Genomic DNA, 20,592 nt, shown 5'->3' with positions numbered 1-20,592 from the left:
TGTGAAATATGCATGTGTGCACATTTTGTGCACATACATGCCCTAAGGGCATGTATGTGCAACATATGGAACTTTTACAAAAATCATAAAAGGGCTTTTTTAAAGAAAATTGCAAATTACTACCAACTTAAAGTTGGTGGTAAATTGCAATTCCTTAAGGCCAAATAGCTCATTTCTGGTGTTTCCAGAACTGCATTTATGGAATCGTAATTTACAATTCCTTAATTGCATTCACGAAATAGAGAATCGCACACTTTGCAATTCTCTATTTTGTGATGGCCTTTTGGGATGATACAAATCTCAAAATACTTTTTTCAATTCGCAAACGGGCCGATTCTGAAAATCTGCTTGCTTGCAAACGGGAAAAAGGCGTGTTACATATGGCCCTAGAAGGCATGTACCAATGGTTTGCAACCTTATTGCCAGTTGAAAACCATTAATCTGTTGCCAACTCCCAAAATGAGGTGGTACTTGATTCGCAAAGATGAAGGCATCATAAAGTACTAAAGAACTGTAAATCAAAAAGATAAAAGAAATATCCCTTTTTTTCTAAAATGAAAACCATGTAGAAAATAAATAGTCAAAGTAGCAAAGATAACATGCTTACAATCACTAATTTGGGTCTGATTAATATAGTGATCTACAAGTTGCGAACTTTAAATGACAGGGCTTGTGACTGTTAATTACTTTCTATGATGTATTAACCCCATTTTGTGATTCAGAAATATTTTCCAATTTGAAAAATGGATTTAGAAACCCATACTGACCATCTTTCCTTTGGAAATTGGAGTGGCAGTTTCTAGATGAGTAGGCAGTGACCCAGGGAATGACTGCCTCCTCTCACTGAGGTTTTCTAATAGGGAAAACGGTTTTTCTTTTTAAAATGGTCCAGAAGCCCTTTAGAAACTCTGGCTGCTATATAAAAAAAGGTTTTCTGTTCAGGAAAGCAATAACAGGATGGTGGGCTGCTGTCATATGCAGGCAAACATCCCTGCAATTGTAGCCAATCACAGGGGGGTTACACATTTTGCAGTCCCATATTATTATTCATGAAGCAGGTCATTCTGTCACCCCATGTGATTCAGTATTTTGTGAAATGACATATTTTTGCGTGCCTCAGTTCGTAAAATCAGATTGCATTTACACAAAGTCGGTGTGTAAATTGTAAAGGTAATCTTTGTAATTTCGGGTCTTGATGTTTTTTAACATGGAAAATAGCGAGGAAAAAAAGTCTCTAAGCACTCTTTCTTATTCAACAGAAACATGGAAGAAAGAAAGTCAATAAAACCGAACTGAGAAGGTACAAATAAATCAAACCAGTCAAAAAATACCAAATAAGCACTCAACGTAAAGTGTTTAGAATGTGAACATACAATAAAGATTTCATTAAATGTACATGTATATGTGCAGTTAAAAAGGAGATATAGGCTTCTTAGTCTCACATGAGGTATGACTATTGCAGAGAAAACTCCAGTAGCGGCTGTACAGGAATATGGGTAGATGGGCGGGGGGAGGAGGCGGTGGCGGGAGGGGAAAAAAAAAATACCACTTACCTCGTCCACCGGCCGCGTCTCTCCTCCGCTTCTCCGGAACCAAGTGACCCCATGCTCCCCATAGCCAATCACAATGCTGCAATGCAGTGTTGTGATTGGTCTGAGCGCAGTAGATCAGTGCTCAGATGGGGACTGGGGGCCCAGTCATGTTTACATGCAAAGAGCTCAAGACTGTTTGGCCGGGCCAGGACGGCCGGCAAACCTGTCATGCTCACTCGGAGTATGCAAACCACTCAGTCAGTATTGCTTTATTCGATTTTGGTTTAAAATCATAAAAGCGTACAGTTAAAAATCAGTTACAAGTATAAACATACATACAATAACACATAATATAAGAAGTTACATTTTATTTTATTTTTTTAAAGTTTTTGCCCAGCCTGTGGAGATAAATATCTTATTTATAGCATACTTTTCACAGTTTAAGCTTAAATCAGACAGTAATTAATAGGGGATCCAATACTTGGGACTATAAAACAATGATTCCTGTCTGGTATAGGTGGGTAGGTTGCGGCCGCTCGGTAGTTGGAGTCCTCTGCCCAATATCATGTTGCAGCCTACTTTTAGGCTGGATGTGGAGATGCACGGCATTCTGGGTTAAAAATCATGCAGATCCCAGACGGAGATTGGGCCGTTACCCACTTGGGGTGCACAGGTACGCAGGTATGGGACAATGTCTCTCTGCCTAAATCTAACGAGTACTAGGTCACCATCAATGTCTTTTGGGAGGGAACCCAGCCAACCCACCCTTCTGACACTCAGTATTGTACCCTCGAGGTTAGGTGGCAGGGGTCTGTTTTTTGCCAACCAAAATTTGACCTTGTTCAGCAAGCATGTTGTCTCTCGGTTTTCCCAGGTGTAAGTAATGGAACTCCCGCGAGGACACATACAAAAGGAGCAGCCTCCGGAGGGAGTTGGATAGGGGTAGCTTTTTTATACTGTGCTCTAGGAGCAATAATCTGTGGCAAAAGGGGTTTTAAAAAAGTTTTCTGAACTATTGAGGCTGGTGCGTTAGGGACTATTGATTGGGTTGGAGCCCTTTTATCTTGCGTAATTGGCTTGGGGTCATTGGGAGTAGTAGATGGGTGGGAACAATTAGATGTTATAAAGCAATTATTGCATTTATTGACTAGCAAGTTAGATTTGATGGTTTCCTTCATTCCAGTCAGCCTGTCCCCTAGTATGTTTATTTTTTCTATTAGTGGTGATATAATAGAGCTGACCAGTTGTTCAATAAGGGATAGTAAATCCAGCTGTGGAGGAGGAGCTGGAACGACTAATTTCTCGGCAGCCTCAGGAGTCGTGGAAGAATTGCTGACTGGTGCTATGGTGCTAGAACACAATTTTTGAAGTTTTGATTGATTCCCAATGTAATCAACCCCACTATGTTTCCTTTTAACAGATGGAAATTGGGGTGATACTATCCTTTGGGTATTTTCTGTGTAGACTTTTTTGGATGAAGGGATGGGTTGCAGGGGGCTAACTGTATCTAGTAATACACAGGAGCTTCCAGCAGGAAGCGGCTATTCCACTAGGACATGTTTGGTTTTACAGAGGATGTTTAAGTCATCTAACCATGCAAAGGCGTACTCTGTGGCTACTGTTTGTGTGGGCTGGGGAGATACGCCTTTGTCAGCTTCTCTAGCAATGGGCAAAGTTGAGCTGTCTATATTGTCCCCCTTACGAGTCATAGTGTGATTTGGGGGTATCAGAACAGTTAACAGCGAATCTTACGCTTCGGAAGGGAGAATGTACTTGGAGAAGGGCAAAGTCAATAAGCGGAGAACCAAAGGAAGCAAGTGTCTTTCTTTACCTCTTTATGACGATGAGCCAAGGGGGGTGGCCCCATCCCGTCCTCTTTGGGCCTCTGAGGGCCACAGATGGCCCACCCTTTGCCCCGGCTTCGCCCGGCATCACCCGCGCGTGTCCCGCGACGCGGAAGGGGTTCTGTCTTTTTCTGCGCCTTCTGGGCGTGTCAGTGGGCGGGAGGGGGCGGAGCAAAGGAAGCAAAGGTTTGTGGGGGTTGTGGTCCCCCCGCTCGGCGGCCGCGTGTAGTTCCAGTCAAGGCGGCGGGGGGGACCAGCTGCCAGCAAGGATGGTAGCGCCGACTGCGCCCTGCACGCCAAATTCCCCAAATCCCCCGGTGAGTTCTCTTTTGTAAATGACCGCCCGCTCCCCAGATGGGGTTCTGTCTTTTTCTGCGCCTCCCGGGCGCGTCAGTGGGCGGGAGGGTGCGGAGCAAAGGAAGCAAAGATTTGTGGGGGTTGTGGTCCCCCCGCTCGGCGGCCGCGTGTAGTTCCGGTCGCGGCGGCGAGGGGGACCAGCTGCCAGCAAGGATGGTAGCGCCGACTGCGCCCTGCACGCCAAATTTCCCAAATCCCCCTGTGAGTTTTCTTTTGTAAATGACCGCAAACCACTCATCCCCCTGTGCCTCCAGCCCTGCCCCGCCTTAACCCAGCCCCAAACATGCAAAAAATAAAATTATTATACCTATCTTATTATCATTTTATTTGTCCTGCTCAAAGATCAGTGGGGCTACGCATCTCCACCTTATCGGAGGAGCCGCCCCTAGAAAACACACAGTATCCTGGGCTCACTGAAGGTGTCAAATAGGTCTCTGTCGGATGCATGGGCAAAGTGATGATTCTGGGAGATTTTGTAGAAAGAAAATCAGAGTGCAACTCCTCTGCCTCTGCAACAGATGTAGAGGTCGGAGAACCAGTTGAACAATTGGAAAAATAGCTAGTACTTCTACTGACCTCTCGGGATTTATCCTAAAGGAAGCATCCCAATACATCCCTTTTCCACTGTGTACCTTGACAGCTCCCAGGCATTTAAAATGTAACACATAAAATCAGTAGAAAATGCCAAGTGAGTAGGAACCACGCTGCTGACCCCAAAACCTACTCTGAGATTAATGTTCCAGAAAAACTGCAGTTAAGTTTCGCAAATCAACCTTTTCTACAGTTCTATAACACAGATACTCAAAAATGCTTGCTACTATTTTACAGTACTGTACACCTAGTAACCTGTGAAAGAAGCAATATTTGAATGAAAGTTGTTACTCTTAAAAATATGTCTCCATCCAGTAACCCAAATATACTCCAAACAAGGGAAAATTAATGCAAATACTGACCCCTCATGTATGGTTTTCTATCAGACAGGTATTCACCTACTTATGCTGAATTTTCAAGAGTAATAGCAGGAGAAACCATCAAAATGAACCACGAAAAGCATAATTGACTTCTAACTGTTGATGATAGCAGTAGTTACCCAGGGGTTGGGGGTGCGGCCGAGCTCTTTGCCAGGGCCGGTTTTTTGCCGATTTTGTTAGAGGGCCGATTTTGAAGCTATGCTGCAAAATCGGCCCAGTAAAAAACGCCCTTCTGGGGCCCAAAACCAGCCCCCACCCGTGCGGCGCATCGAGGGATTGCCCGGTGCCCGCTATGGCCAGTCCAGCCTTGAGCCTTGGCACTGCCACTCAGAGAAACACTGGGCGATATTTAAAATAAAGTGGCGAAGCGTTTCATTAAGCTAAAAAGGCTAACAGCACTCTTTGTCACTTTTGAAATGCAGGGCTGCATCATATTTACTAGAATATGGTGCAGCCCTGCATTTCCGCCTGTGCTGGTGCTAACTTCAGCTGCCTAGCACCAACACAGGCATCCTTGCACTATAGTGCAAGAGTGCCTGTGTTGAGGGAACACTGTTTATGTGCAGGAATGCCCGCCCCCCTTCCTGCACATAAACATTCTAAATACCATTTTGTAACTTACATGTGGGTTTCCTAATGCATCACACATAGAAGTTGCAAACTAGCATTTTTTTTTAAATGATTGTTTATGTGCAGGAAAGGCGACCTTCTTGCACATAAGCAATCAAAGGCAATTTGCTGTTTCTATGTCTGGTGGAAACAGCAAAAACAAGGAGAAAGAAACAATTTCTCCTTGTTTCAACTGTTTAAGACCAGGTTTTACCTGGTCTTAATTTTGGCACTGCCTTCTCTTTACAGCTGCCCTTGTAAATAGGAGGCATCGTCAAAACCAATGGGTGTTGCGGTGGAACGCCCACCACAACACTCATTGCCCTCCCCTTTTATGTTAAATACAGCGTGAAAGGGTGCCTTATTTACCAGGCTGCGTTGAGCTACGTTAAGTAGCTTAACGCGGCCTTGTAAATAAGGCGAGGCCCCTATCGCCATCACAACATCACTGAAAGTTACATTGGGGTGGCGATAGGGGCTTGTAAGTATGCCAGACTATATCACCTCTTAGTAGGTTTACAAATGTTTATGTTTTCTTCTATAGATTCTGCCTTTATTGCATTATTAATTTATCAAAGCAATTGAGGACTACAAAATGTCCTGGTGGCCTAAAGGTAATCTTCATTACCCTTAGTCCTACTTGTTCTCAGACCAGTCATTACTCTTAAGGTGTATCCCACCTCTTAGAACCAGGTAAATCCTAAGACAAGATTGGTGAATGTCATCCTCACCCATACCTACCTTTGTCAAAAGATACATTTTCTAAGTGGGAAAGGGGGGGGAGTCATAATGACTGAAATTAGTGCAAGTAAGACTTACCAGTAAGCAATTAGGTTATTGGGACATTAAGAATACCCTCATTGTCCTTGTCTTTAGTTATGAAGAATACCTAAGCTAAGCTACAACCTTCAACATCTAAAAACATATACAAACTCCCAGCAATTTATCATAAGAAGAAATAAAATTAATTATTTTCAAACTAGATTTGCAGTAGAAATCCCAGCACCAAAGTTATTCCCATCAATGGCCAAACAACTTCATCTACAATGACGAACACAAATATTAACAGTACCCCAGGTGCTCACTCTACTTATCTCTGCTAAAGGCCCAACTTAAAACTCTGCTCATAACACAGCTACACTCCTAGTATATCTACCCTGATTTTCAGCCAGAAGAGAGCACTCTGATATGCAGAAAGCTTAGGCTATGAGAGATCTTATCCATCCACTAATCATAAAATCAGAAGACTTTCGACCTTGATTTACTGAACCAAATTTTACAAATAAATAATATGACAGTAAACACGTCTTGGCCTGTTCAAATACATCAAAACAGCTGTCTTAAAATGCAAGAGCTGCCATAACCTTTATTTAGAAGAAAGGACAGGAAAAAGGCAGAGCAATATCTTAATTTGAATTTGAGGAAGAAGCAACCTTTGTAGCAAACATTGGGGTTGTGTGCACAATTACATCCGGAAAAGATAGTGAAGGACCATGACAAAGAATAGCTTCCAAATGCAAATAGAACAAGGTAAACAGAATACAGAACAATGCCATACATTCACCCAAGTACAGAGATCAGGTCCTAAATCCATTGCGTTTTTGCTCCCCATGCCATTCCAGTTTGAACCCAGTCAAATGCTAATCAGTCTTGACCGTGCACCCAATGGGCACAGTCCAGCCTGAACTGCCAGGCCAGGTCCTCCCTGGACTGGAAACAAGCATCCTAGGACCGGGTTTGGGGTTTCACCCCTCATCAGCCAGGATAGCTTGACTCAAGTGGCATGGAGAGCCCGGGACCCACGTCTGGGCATACCCGTACCACTCGGGTGACAAATGCAAAAAGAACAACTGATGGACAGAATGCAGAACAGTGTCATACATTCACCCCAGTACAGAGATCTGGGCCTAAATCCATGTTTTTTTGCTCCCCATACCATTCCAGTTTGACCAGGCCATATGCAAATCAATCTTCACTTTGCACCTAATGGGAACAGTCCAGCCCGAACTGCCAGGCCAGGTCCTCCCTGGACTGGAAACAAGCATCCCAGGACTGGTTTCAGGGTTTCACTCCTCATCAGCCAGGATTACTTGACTCCAGTGGCATGGAGAGCACAGGACCCAAGTCTGGGTATACCTGTCCCACTCAGGGTGACAAATGCAAAAAGAACAATTGATGGACAGTATCAGAACAATGTCATACATTCACCCCGGTACAGAGATCTGGGACTAAATCCATTGTTTTTTTGCTCCCCATGCCATTCCAGTTTGAACCCAGCCATATGTAAATCAGTCTTGACCCTTCGCCCAGTGGAAACAGTCCAGCCCAAAATGTCCAGGCCAGTTCCTCCCTGGACTGGAAACAAGCATTCTAGGACCGGTTTCGGGGTGTAGCTTCCAGGCCATCAATTCTGCAAGCTGAGGTAATGTCTATAAATAGGCAACACCCACTGTTAAAAACAAAGATGATCCTGCAAAGACTTAAGAGGAGATTTTATGGTGGGATAAAAGGGTGTGACATATGACAGAGCTGAGGAAAATCCCCTCCTTTTAACTTACAAGCCATAAGGGATAGCCTCATCGGACACTAAAGTCACAGGTAGCTGAAAGGTAAAGCAACTGATTGGGAAACCCTCCACCTAGAAACTCAGTAATTATTATGAAACCCAATCACAGAGCTGCAATGTGTATAACGAATCTACATTCCACAGAAGTAGAAAGCCTATTTCATTGTCTAGTACAATTAAATTTCTAAATAAAAAAAAACGTAAAAGTGTTATCCCACACAACATTGAAACACAGCATTTACTAAAAAATTGGACATTTACTAAAAAATAGAGGAGTCAGCTCACTATTTTGACCCGTAGTAGATTATAGTAGGCTTTCTGCTGTTTCATTAGTTGGTGCACCTTTTCAAGCTGTGAGTAGTCCCAGTATGCATGACGTCCTTCTCTAGTGGAAACACTTTCTGAAATGTCCTCCTGTCCGAAATGAATAGTTTACCCCTATGAGATGTATAATTAGTCAATAGTCAGAGTATAAAACCAACACTAACTGGGTCCTGGCCCAGTCACTGTCCTGGGTTGAGGGGCCCCTGCAGCACCGCGGGGTCCATTGTTACGACAATGACCGAGGCTTTTTGTACTAAAAAAACAGTGGGGTAAAAATTAATTCAGAAGCTCTTTCCATAAGCGTCAGACCTTGACTCTGCCTCTGACCGGGAGAGAGGCAGGAAGTCAGACTGAGCCTCAGCCTCCGATACCTCACACTGCACATCCATTGGATACTCAGGAGGAGGCAGGCATACTACAGCTGACCTCTGTGGAAAAGATGTTCTGCCCCAATAAACTGCCTCACAGCCCATTCAATCTACACTGGAGCCATAGACCGACTGGACTGGGACACCCCAATGGCCTCCGGTTAAACAACGCAGAAACATGCAGGGAAATGCGACCCAGGCCCCTAAAAAGCCTTACGGAAGGCCATGAAGCATTCATCAAACAATAAAGAAATGTGACCTCCTAATAAAGTGAAAAAAAGGGGGGTTCCTTTCTGTGTTCTTCAGTTAAATCTAGATCATTTGGCAAATAGCAGATAAACTCAATCGATTTTCACATGACATGATGGAAATATAAGATACAAAAAAAACTCTATAGGTTCCTCATTTCTCACAAATTTATTTTTGGAAAAACCAGATTAAAATTCCAATACACAAATTAAAAACAATGTAAAAACAATATGCAATCAATTGCTCAAATCAAAGATATTCTTATTCTATACATTTCTAATTTAATCTATGAATCTTTGTTGGCAGGTTTTACATAAATTTAACATACAGCATACAAATTAATACAATGTTATACAAAAAATCATTTGGAGTCCTTATGTCGACGCGTTTCGGTGTTTTTAGTTTGGATCGAATAAACAACTTCCTCAGGACTGAACTTTGATAAAAACCAGGTATATTCTTTCTAAAAAGGAGAATACATACAATTAGTCTCCCCCAAAAAAAATCTATGTGAGAATTGGTCCCTACTCTAACATGTCATGTGTCTATCTGCTTGTTTTACATCCTTTTGCATTGACCAATATATTAAGCTTACTTTTATTACGTATTCATCATTCATATCACGGAATACTGGACCATCAATTTAACTTTCCAAGTCCCCTTATAGGTTCTGATTCATGTGTATCAGTCACGAAACGTATACAAAGTGGATGAGCGAATTGTCAATAATAATTTTCATGAATTAACCAAGAGAGCTTTAGTTATTTTGTGAAAAACTTGGTCAATCTCACTTACTTCCCAGTAGGTACTACAGTCATGCCATCTGCAGCTCACTTAAACTTGGTACTGTAGTTTATGTTACTGTGTTATTAGTGCCGGTTTAAAATCATGGCGTCACCTCTGAAGTCTGAGGAATTAGAAGAATATAATAACATTGTTGGTATCCTAGGTGCTCTAGATTATAAAGAGAACATTTTTTTTCTTTTAGTCCTCCTTCTACTTACTTAGAGGCCTTCCTGCTGCATAAAGCTACGGCGATGTCGACTTTATCGTTTTTTTACTTGATAAGTACACGTGGATTATTTCTTTATCTCCCTCTTGTCCTGGCCGGCTCTGCTTTGTATTTTACAGGAGGTCCACCTATCGGCGGAAGAAATTAAGGTTTTAAGGTCTTTTAAACCAGATATTTCAAGTAAACTGTTACTATTGTGAAAGCAGTGCAAACATATTGCGGGCATGGTCTCTTAACATCTCTAGATGCAGCGGTTTTAGCATCTTGCGCCCAGCCCTTCACATATTACAGCGGGGATCTTGACATCCCTTGATGCCGCGGTTGTTGCGCCTTGCGCCCGGCCTTTCGCATTATAAAGCGGGGATCATGACATCTATAGTTGCCGCGGTATTTGTACTTTACGCCCAGTCCTTAACATGTTAAAGCGGCAATACTAACTGGGACTTTGTAATTTGAATCTAACCCACAGTTTTCTAACTCTTCAATGCCACCGAAGTTAAACTACATGTGAGAGCCTAATAGTTTGAGCGGCCTCTTACCTACGCAGGCGCCTTCGTTACGGGGTCACGTCCTCTCGCGGTTCAATCAGCTGCGAGGGTGTGTAGAAAGGGCCCGCTTTTTATAGTGCGCTCTCACCTGAGTTAATTAAATGTTTGTCAATTGTGTTCGCCTAATTAAATTACTTTCACGACTGGTGTCCGCCATTTTGGTAGTTTTTGGATTCCCTTCACCTCTAGTTCCCTTATGGTACCTAGTATATGTATGGACTACTGTTCCTAATTCACGGAAAATACATGGCCCACTATCTTAAAGATTGATTATCGCGTCCTGCGTTTAATACTTGTTCCCACTCATCGTGTTTGTTTATCCATTAAGACTATACAATATCCTTCTACTATAGCGGATTTGTTTGCTACCGCCGCCATTTTAGTAGTTTTTACATGCCGGTTTTGTAGTCCACGTCTATTTCGGCTTGATTACCTTCACCCTGTATGTACGGACAACCTGTCACTTTTTACACATTTTCCAATTGCTCATAGCTACTTAGTACAATTCTAAAAAGGTTTTAATCACACTCACGTAATACTCAATTGCGCGGTAGTTTCAATAAAAATATTTATGGGAAGGATACACTTTCTTCCTTTCTTTAAAACAGTCGTGCCCCAAAGTTCTTAGTGGTGTGCAAGTTTCTACAAGACAGTAAAATCAAGCCTTATAGATAGGACCAGTTTCTTATTTATGTTATTGTACCCAAAGTTCCTTACTCGGTTAAACATTTATACAATGCTGGGACATTGACATCGTTAGTAACAACAAATTAATCATTCTATCCTCAAATCCCTGTATTCTGACAAATCCCATCTGGTAACAGTCTAATGTTCACAATATTCACTATGATAATGAGCTTTCTTCCTCAAATGTCATTGCGCATCATATACTTCTTGTTTGGTGTACGTAATATTATACAACCTATGCCTATCGTGATGGTCGGGACACCCTAGATTGGAGGCAATATACTTTAATATTTATTAGTTACAGTTTATTGATGGTACAGAACCAACAATAGCTCGGGTTTACATTAAAAACATTTTTTTATATATATTACAAAGAAGGGGAGTGAGGCACCAAATAGTCCTATATAATGCTCAATGACTTACAGTTTCATTCTGACCATTATTCTTTTCGTCTATATGCCTGTAACTTAAACAATATCTACATGGGATTAACAATTTCTTTATATCCTTTATCTATACTGGCAATATATACAGTTTCACTGCTGTTATTCATCTTGAGATTTACTACTGCTACCTCACCATTCTCTCCCATTCTTCCCTTCCAGTTAGTCCCAGATAGTAACTTTTAAATTTAGACATAAAGAATTGTTCTCTTTGTTTTCGTCTCTTGTCTATGTCCCCTCCTCTGACTGATGGTTTCATTTTTTAGAGGATGAACCACTTAAGGTCATCCTCTTTATATTTTTCAGCAATCCAATGCTCAACTAATGGGGCATTCTTTTTGTGATTTTTGAGTGCCGATCGGTGTTCTGTTAGACGTAGCCTCATCTCACGTCCAGTTTCTCCTATATAACATTTTTGGCATGGGCAAACAAGCAGATACACTACATTGCTCGTCCTACAATTCACATGGTCATTCATCCAATGAGAAACCCCATTGATTTCTATCTTATCTGTTTTTATGATGTGTTTGCAATGTGAGCAAGTTCCACATGGTAAATTGCCTCTAATAGCGGTGTTCCCTGTTATACTCATCTGATATCCTCTGTTGGGCTCTCTAAAGGTTTGTACCAGTTGATTTCTGATGTTTCTATTTCGACTGTAAGCATAGATGGGCTTTTCTAATCTAGCCTGACCAGGTTTGTTGAGTAACGCCCAATTTTTATTAATCAGATTTTTTACTTTGTAACTGAATCCATTATAGTAAGAAACCATTACTAGATTTGGTTTTGGTTTTTTAATGTCATCTTTGGGCTCAAAGAGACAATCACGATTAAAATATTTAGCACGTTTGTACGCCTCTTTTATTAATCTTTTCGGGTATCCGCGCTGTGTCAGTTTCTGTTTTAAAGTCTCAACGTGGACCTCAAATGTACGCCTATCAGTACAATTACGCCTTATCCTGAGGAACTGGCTAAATGGAATCCCATCGCGCTGACTCCTCGGATGGTAACTTGTGTGATGTAGTAAAGTATTTCTATCAGATGGTTTCACATATAGCTATACAATTAACTTCCCCTCTCTCTCTTTGATCTTTATGTCCAGGAAGTCAAAGGATTCTTGACTTTTATTGCCACTGAATTTCAGATTGAGGTCCCTACAGTTAAACCATTCTAGGAAACGTCGTCGATAAACCTCGACCAGTGTTTAAACACTGGTCGAGGTTTATCGACGACGTTTTCTTTATATGGGATGGCCCAGAAGATGAACTTAACAGTTTCCTAGAATGGTTGAACTGTGGGGACCTCAATCTGAAATTCAGTGGCAATAAAAGTCAAGAATCAGTTGACTTCCTGGACATAAAGATCAAAGATTCAGTTACAAAGTAAAACATCTGATTAATAAAAATTGGGCGTTACTCAACAAACCTGGTCAGGCTAGATTGATTAGAAAAGCCCATCTATGCTTACAGACAAAATAGAACCATCAGAAATCAACTGGTACAAACCTTTAGAGAGCCCAACAGAGGATATCAGATGAGTATAACAGGGAACACCGCTATTAGAGGCAATTTACCATGTGGAACTTGCTCACATTGCAAAAACATCATAAAAACAGATAAGATAGAAATCAATGGGATTTCTCATTGGATGAATGACCATGTGAATTGTAGGACGAGCAATGTAGTGTATCTGCTTGTTTGTCCATGCCAAAAATGTTATATAGGAGAGACTGGACGTGAGATGAGGCTACGTCTAACAGAACACCGATCGGTACTCAAAAATCACAAAAAGAATGCCCCATTAGTTGAGCATTGGATTGCCGAAAAACATAAAGAGGATGACCTTAAGTGGTTCATCCTCGAAAAAATGAAACCATCAGTCAGGGGAGGGGACATAGGCAAGAGACGAAAACAAAGAGAACAATTCTTTATGTCTAAATTTAAAAGTTACTATCTGGGACTAAATGGAAGGGAAGAATGGGAGAGAATGGTGAGGCAGCAGTAGTAAATCTCAAGATGAATAACAGCAGTGAAACTGTATATATTGCCAGTATAGATAAAGGATATAAAGAAATTGTTAATCCCTTCTAGATATTGTTTAAGTTACAGGCATATAGACGAAAAGAATAATGGCCAGAATGAAACTGTAAGTCATTGAGCATTATATAGGACTATTTGGTGCCTCACTCCCCTTCTTTGTAATATTTATTAAAAAAATTTTTTTATGTATACCCGAGCTATTGTTGGTTTTGTACCATCAATAAACTGTAATTAATAAATATTAAAGTATATTGCCTCCAATCTAGGGTGTCCCGACCATCACGATAGGCATAGGTTGTATAATATTACATACACCAAACAAGAAGTATATGATGCGCAATGACATTTGAGGAAGAAAGCTCATTATCATAGTGAATATTGTGAACATTAGACTGTTACCAGATGGGATTTGTCAGAATACAGGGATTTGAGGATAGAATGATTAATTTGTTGTTACTAACGATGTCAATGTCCCAGCATTGTATGAATGTTTAACCGAGTAAGGAACTTTGGGTACAATAACATAAATAAGAAACTGGTCCTATCTATAAGGCTTGATTTTACTGTCTTGTAGAAACTTGCACACCACTAAGAACTTTGGGGCACGACTGTTTTAAAGAAAGGAAAAAAATGCATCCTTCCCATAAATATTTTTATTGAAACTAAAGCGCAATTAAGTATTACGTGAGTGTGATTAAAACCTTTTTAGAATTGTACTAAGTAGCTATGAGCAATTGGAAAATGTGTAAAAAGTGACAGGTTGTCTGTACATACAGGGGGAAGGTAATCAAGCCGAAATAGACATGGACTACAAAACCGGCATGTAAAAACTACTAAAATGGCGGCGTAGAAAACAAATCCGCTATAGTAGAAGGATATTGCATAGTCTTAAGGGATAAACAAACACGATGAGTGGGAACAAGTATTAAACGCAGGACACGATAATCAATCTTTAAGATAGTGGGCCATGTATTTTCCGTGAATTAGGATCAGTAGTCCATACATATACTAGGTACCATAAGGGAACTACAGGTGAAGGGAATCCAAAAACTACCAAAATGGCGGACACCAGTCGTGAAAGTAATTTAATTAGGCGAACGCAATTGACAATCATTTCATTAACTCAGGTGAGAGCGCACTATAAAAAGCGGGCCCTTTCTACACACCCTCGCAGCTGATTGAACCGCGAGAGGACGTGACCCCGTAACGAAGGCGCCTGCGTAGGTAAGAGGCCGCTCAAACTATTAGGCTCTCACATGTAGTTTAACTTCGGTGGCATTGAAGAGTTAGAAAACTGTGGGTTAGATTCAAATTACAAAGGCCCAGTTAGTATTGCCGCTTTAACATGTTAAGGACTGGGCGTAAAGTACAAATACCGCGGCAACTATATATGTCATGATCCCCGCTTTATAATGCGAAAAGCTGGGCGCAAGGCGCAACAACCGCGGCATCAAGAGATGTCAAGATCCCCGCTGTAATATGTGAAGGGCTGGGCGCAAGATGCTAAAACCGCTGCATCTAGAGATGTTAAGAGACCATGCCCGCAATATGTTTGCACTGCTTTCACAATAGTAACAGTTTACTTGAAATATCTGGTTTAAAAGACCTTAAAACCTTAATTTATTCCGCCGATAGGTGGACCTCCTGTAAAATACAAAGCAGAGCCGGCCAGGACAAGACGGAGATAAAGAAATAATCCCCGTGTACTTATCAAGTAACACAACGATAAAGTCGACATCGCCGTAGCTTTATGCAGCAGGAAGGCCTCTAAGTAAGTAGAAGGAGGACTAAAAGGAAAAAAAAATCTCTTTATAATCTAGAGCACCTAGGATACCAACAATGTTATTATATTCTTCTAAATCCTCAAACTTCAGAGGTGACGCCATGATTTTAAACCGGCACTAATAACACAGTAACATAAACTACAGTACCAAGTTTAAGTGAGCTGCAGATGACATGACTGTAGTACCTACTGGGAAGTAAGTGAGATTGATCAAGTTTTTCACAAAATAACTAAAGCTCTCTTGGTTAATTCATGAAAATGATTATTGACAATTCGCTCATCCACTTTGTATAGGTTTCGTGACTGATACACATGAATCAGAACCTATAAGAGGACTTGGAAAGTTAAATTGATGGTCCAGTATTCCGTGAAATTAATGATGAATACGTAATAAAAGTAAGCTTAATGTATTGGTCAATGCAAAAGGATGTAATACAAGCAGATAGACACATGACATGTTAGAGTAGGGACCAATTCTCTTATTAAAAAAAAATGTTGAGACTAATTGTATGTATTCTCCTTTTTAGAAAGAATATACCTGTTTTTTATCAAAGTTCAGTCCTGGGGAAGGTGTTTATTCGATCCAAACTAAAAACACCGAAACGCGTCGACATAAGGGCTCCAAATGATTTTTTGTATAAAAAATTGTATTAATTTGTATGCTGTATGTTAAATTTATGTAACAGCTGCCAACAAAGATTCATAGATTAAATTAGAAATGTATAGAATAAGAATATCTTTGATTTGAGCAATTGATTGCATATTGTTTTTACATTGTTTTTAATTTGTGTATTGGAATTTTAATCAGATTTTTCCAAAAATAAATTTGTGAGAAATGAGGAACCTATAGAGTTTTTTTGTATCTTATATTTCCATCATGTCATGTGAAAATCGATTGAGTTTATCTGCTATTTGCCAAATGATCTAGATTTAACTGAAGAACACAGAAAGGAAACCCCCCTTTTTTTCACATTACGTATACCCAGTCCTTTCTGGTTTATCTGGGAAACTCTCTTCTTTGGAACTTACCTCCTAATAAAGGCCCAGCTTGTTAAGAACCAAGGGCCATATGTATCAACAACCTCATTCGTGATTCTCAAATAGCGATTTTTTAGAAATCGCTATTTGAGAATCGCAAATAGGGATGTATGTAAAAAATCGCAATTTTTTAGCGATTTCTTAGTGTTCCTTAATTGCGATTCGCAAATTGCAAATCGCAATTAAGGAATACTTTCCCTTTCATTTATATGGGCCAGGAGGCCCATAGGAATGAATGGGAAGTTATTCTCAATTTGCGATTCGCAATTTGAGAATCGCAAATTGAGAATAATTTCAAGGGTGCAGGGGTGTCCAAAGGACACCCTGTTGCACCCCTGAAATAAGCATGGGTGCACATGTGGCGCACATACATGCCCTAAGGGCATGTATGTGCTTCACAATGCACTTTGAAAAAAGCAAAAAAGTGCACTTTTAAAGGAATTCACAAATTACCACCAACTTGAGGTAGGTGGTTATTTGCGATTCCTTAAGGCCAATTTGCATTTTTTTTATGCTTCTTACATTGCATTTAAAGAATTGCAAAATTTGCGATTCCTTAAATGCAAGCACAAAATAAGGAATCGCAAATTTAGCGATTGCCTATTTTGCACGCAGATTTCTTTGATACATACCATTTAGCACTAATGCGAACGCATTAGTGCTTGATACATATGGCCATTAATGGCAGAAAAATATTTTTGTTGCAAGAACTGCGAACCTGGCCCAGCCAGGCTGAGGAAGCGCTTGTCAGCAGGGAGAAGACACCGGAGACAGGGCATGCTCGGACACTTACCCTCCCGTTATGGCTCTAATCGGGTGGTCGTGCTGTGGGTAAAGGGAAGGAGATGAGGAGTGTGTTTTTTTTTTAAACGTAGATCACGTGGTGCCTGAGAAGGAGGTGGGATTGCCACATGGTTGAAGGGATTGGGGTGAGAGAAGGGTTGAAGATTTAACCCACCAAGAAAGTCTAGAAGTCCTAAAATAAAGGTTCACCCACCACACGCATCTGCCTGTGCACATTAATGATAAACAGTGTAAATAGTTGGATCTAGTTTCTCCTATGTAAGGCCTACTGGCAAAAACAAATACATTGCATAGAACGTTTCACTGAATTTCCCTTGTTTGCATGAAACGAATATTTACTCTCTAAAGAAGGGTGATTGTTCTGGGCTGTCTGGGAATAATTTAGTCAAATTATTTATTTTAGAAAAAATGCCTATAATGAGGAAGGATGAAACTGAAATGTACGCTGGCTGTAATTAAAGTATACAGAGAATAGCATCACTGACGGACGAGGGAGTTGACATTTTATAAAAGCAGAGTAAACTTTGAAAGGAGCATTTTCAACTTGACTAAAGGACACGAACACGTCACCAATTGTGATATCGATTTCTCTGAGTTGCTTTTCTCTCGTACTACGGGGCGCGTGGTATTTAATTTCAACCTTGCCATGAGACTGTTCACAAACTCTTCACTTTTGTACCAAAATGGAACTCTCGCGGCCAGCACTAATCAGTTTTTATATACCTTCAGCTCTGTTATAGTGCTCGGGTTACTGATGTCATTACTGAGTTTAACCACAGTGCTTGGAAATACTCTGGTCATCGCCGCTTTCGTCGTAGACAAAAAGCTGAGAAATCACAGCTGTTATTTTCTTGTTAATTTAGCAGTATGCGACTTTTTTGTTGGTAAGTTGTAGCTAGGCTTTCTTTTTCCCCGCAAAACCGTCATACCAATATTAAGATGTTCATTTGTAATTTGGGGAGTGTTTTGTATCGTAATTGCTTTATTTGTGAAAATTACAGTTACTACAACAAAGTTATCGCTTTTCTTTACGCTCAAGATTTCAACCATAATAAAAAAATTAAGTTTGCATACATTTCAATCAGTTTATTGTAGTTGCTTTAGATTGTTCTCTATATCAAATTACCAATCGAAGATATTTGGATTTTTATTTTTATTTTTTGCAAGCCTTCTTTTTAGATTTGGGTTAGAGACAGATCTGCCTGTCTTTTTTCCAGAGTTTGTATAAATAATCAATGCAACATATGGAAATTATATATAGAATGAACAGTGGTGATCTTTGGGTCAGTTCCCGTCAACCTTTGTGTTTGAAGTGTCAGTCACATTGAAAGACAACTATTTACCTCTTACAGCAGTTTACATTTCATTAGGTGCTATTAGTATGAGATTGCCTAGGGAGTAGCAATCTCTTTTTACGTCTTGCATTAGCCACAACCTTTTGGTTTTACTAAAGTTACTTTCATTCCGTCCCTCCTCATCCACTGGCCTGCTGCTGTGTCATTCACATTATTCTTCCAGCACTAAAGCATACTACATAGAGCAGTGTTTTATCCCGCTTCAATCACTGTTAACCTCACTGTAAGCACAACTGCACACAAAGTAGTTCCCTTCGGTGTCAGGGACTACTATGGCAATAGGTGTTTTTTAAATCCCAAAATTTTTTTGCTTTTAGACAATGTTTTGTTTTTATGGGCGAGGTCCTCAGAGAGGATGTATGATGTTACAACGCATGCTATTACAACGCATGCCTTTACGAAGCAAGTTTTACAACGGAAGTCGTTACAACGACTTGCGTTGGGGGGGGCGCTGGATAGTGAATAGTTTAATTTACTATTCCAACTCCAGTCCCCGTGGATAGTAGGGAAGGTGTTGGAAACTATTCCCTATCCTAGAGCGCCCCCCAGCGCAAGACGTTGTAAAAGTTGCGCTGTAATGGTTGCGTCGTAAAGGTACTTCCTTGTAAAAGTTGCGTTGTAAAGGATGTTCCCCCCTCAGAGATGCCTTAACAATAAGGTTTTTACTAAAACCACTGACAAAGCCAAAATGCAGGCAGTCAATGTCAGATCTCTTGCTTTTGCCAGTGCTTGTTTCATCCTTTGGCATGGAAAGTATATGGTGATCTTTTGAGGCCAGTTTTTCTCTCAGTAGGCACTCCATATTCAAGCCTACAATAAATATGATCTCATAATAAACAGTTAAAACAAAATGAATATTTGCCACAGGAGAAAGGAATCTTCACTGACTGCTTGCTCTCTGATACAGTACAGAGTGGTACCGCTGTAAACAACTCACAAAACAGGGAGTGGTGGACACACATGTATTTTCCATTAAATGATTGTACGTGACATTTGATTTGTGAGCCTTATTAGTACTTCATTTACAGTGGAGACTTAAATAACAAGAACGTCATCATGCTCCAAGGTAGGTATCATTACACAGCGCTCATAAATTACCAAATCCTTTTCACTCACGCAAGTCATACATTGCTTCACCTTTTACTTTTAATCAGTACAGAAAATAACATAAAACATTTCGGGGCATATTACCAACAACTAGCGATATTTATTGCTAAGTTGGCTTAGCGGCAATTTTTTTATCGCTGCGCATCGCTGGATATTAGCGCTGAGATAACGTGCTATTAGCAACGTATATCTCAAAAGCGATAATATTTCCGGCGATAGCGGCGAAATCCGTGAATATCGCTGAGAATACAGCAATATTCACGCATTATCGCTAACAGGGTCTTAGCCATTATATCCACCTCCCATTGGATATAATGGCTAAGAACTGGTCTGAGCAGGTGTTATGTTCGCGCTTAGCGCAAATATTTCCATCGCTACGCCTGCCTTGCTAATAGGCGAGAGCGACGTTAGCGACTGCTTTCAGCGCTAACAGGTTGGGTACGCCCACTCTGCATGTCATTAGCGATAAATATCGCTGACATGCAAAGCGGGCCCCAAACCGCTCGCTATTTCCTACAAGCTGTCGCTAACTGCTTTTAGCGACAGCTTGCTAATAGTGCGATAAAATTATCGCCGCTTAGCTGCCGAAAACGGCCGCTAAAGCGGCGATAATCTCTTATCGCCCTCCTTAATAATATGCCGCTTAGTCTTCCTCTTAACTGTGCATGACAGGCGACAGGCAGTTTAGTGCAGCTCTACCTGCCCTTTATACTATTGCAGGTAAAAGTTTGTCTGCTTTATCCTGTTCTTATTTTTCATATACACTTACATGTATACTGTACTTAATTTGAGCTGTGGTTGCTGGTGAGCCCACCAGTAACTTATTACTGGGACTGACTAGCACTTTTTTCCCCCTCATCAAACTTTCTCCCAAAGCAAAAGACAGAAAAATACAAAAAGGATGAAAGAAAGAGAACCTTGGGCTGTTTCTGGCTGAGCTTTTCCTACCACCTCTG

This window comes from Lissotriton helveticus, chromosome 4_1, assembly GCF_964261635.1.
Source record: "Lissotriton helveticus chromosome 4_1, aLisHel1.1, whole genome shotgun sequence".
NCBI classification, from domain to species: Eukaryota; Metazoa; Chordata; class Amphibia; order Caudata; family Salamandridae; genus Lissotriton; species Lissotriton helveticus.
Note: the sequence above shows the minus strand (reverse complement) of the source record.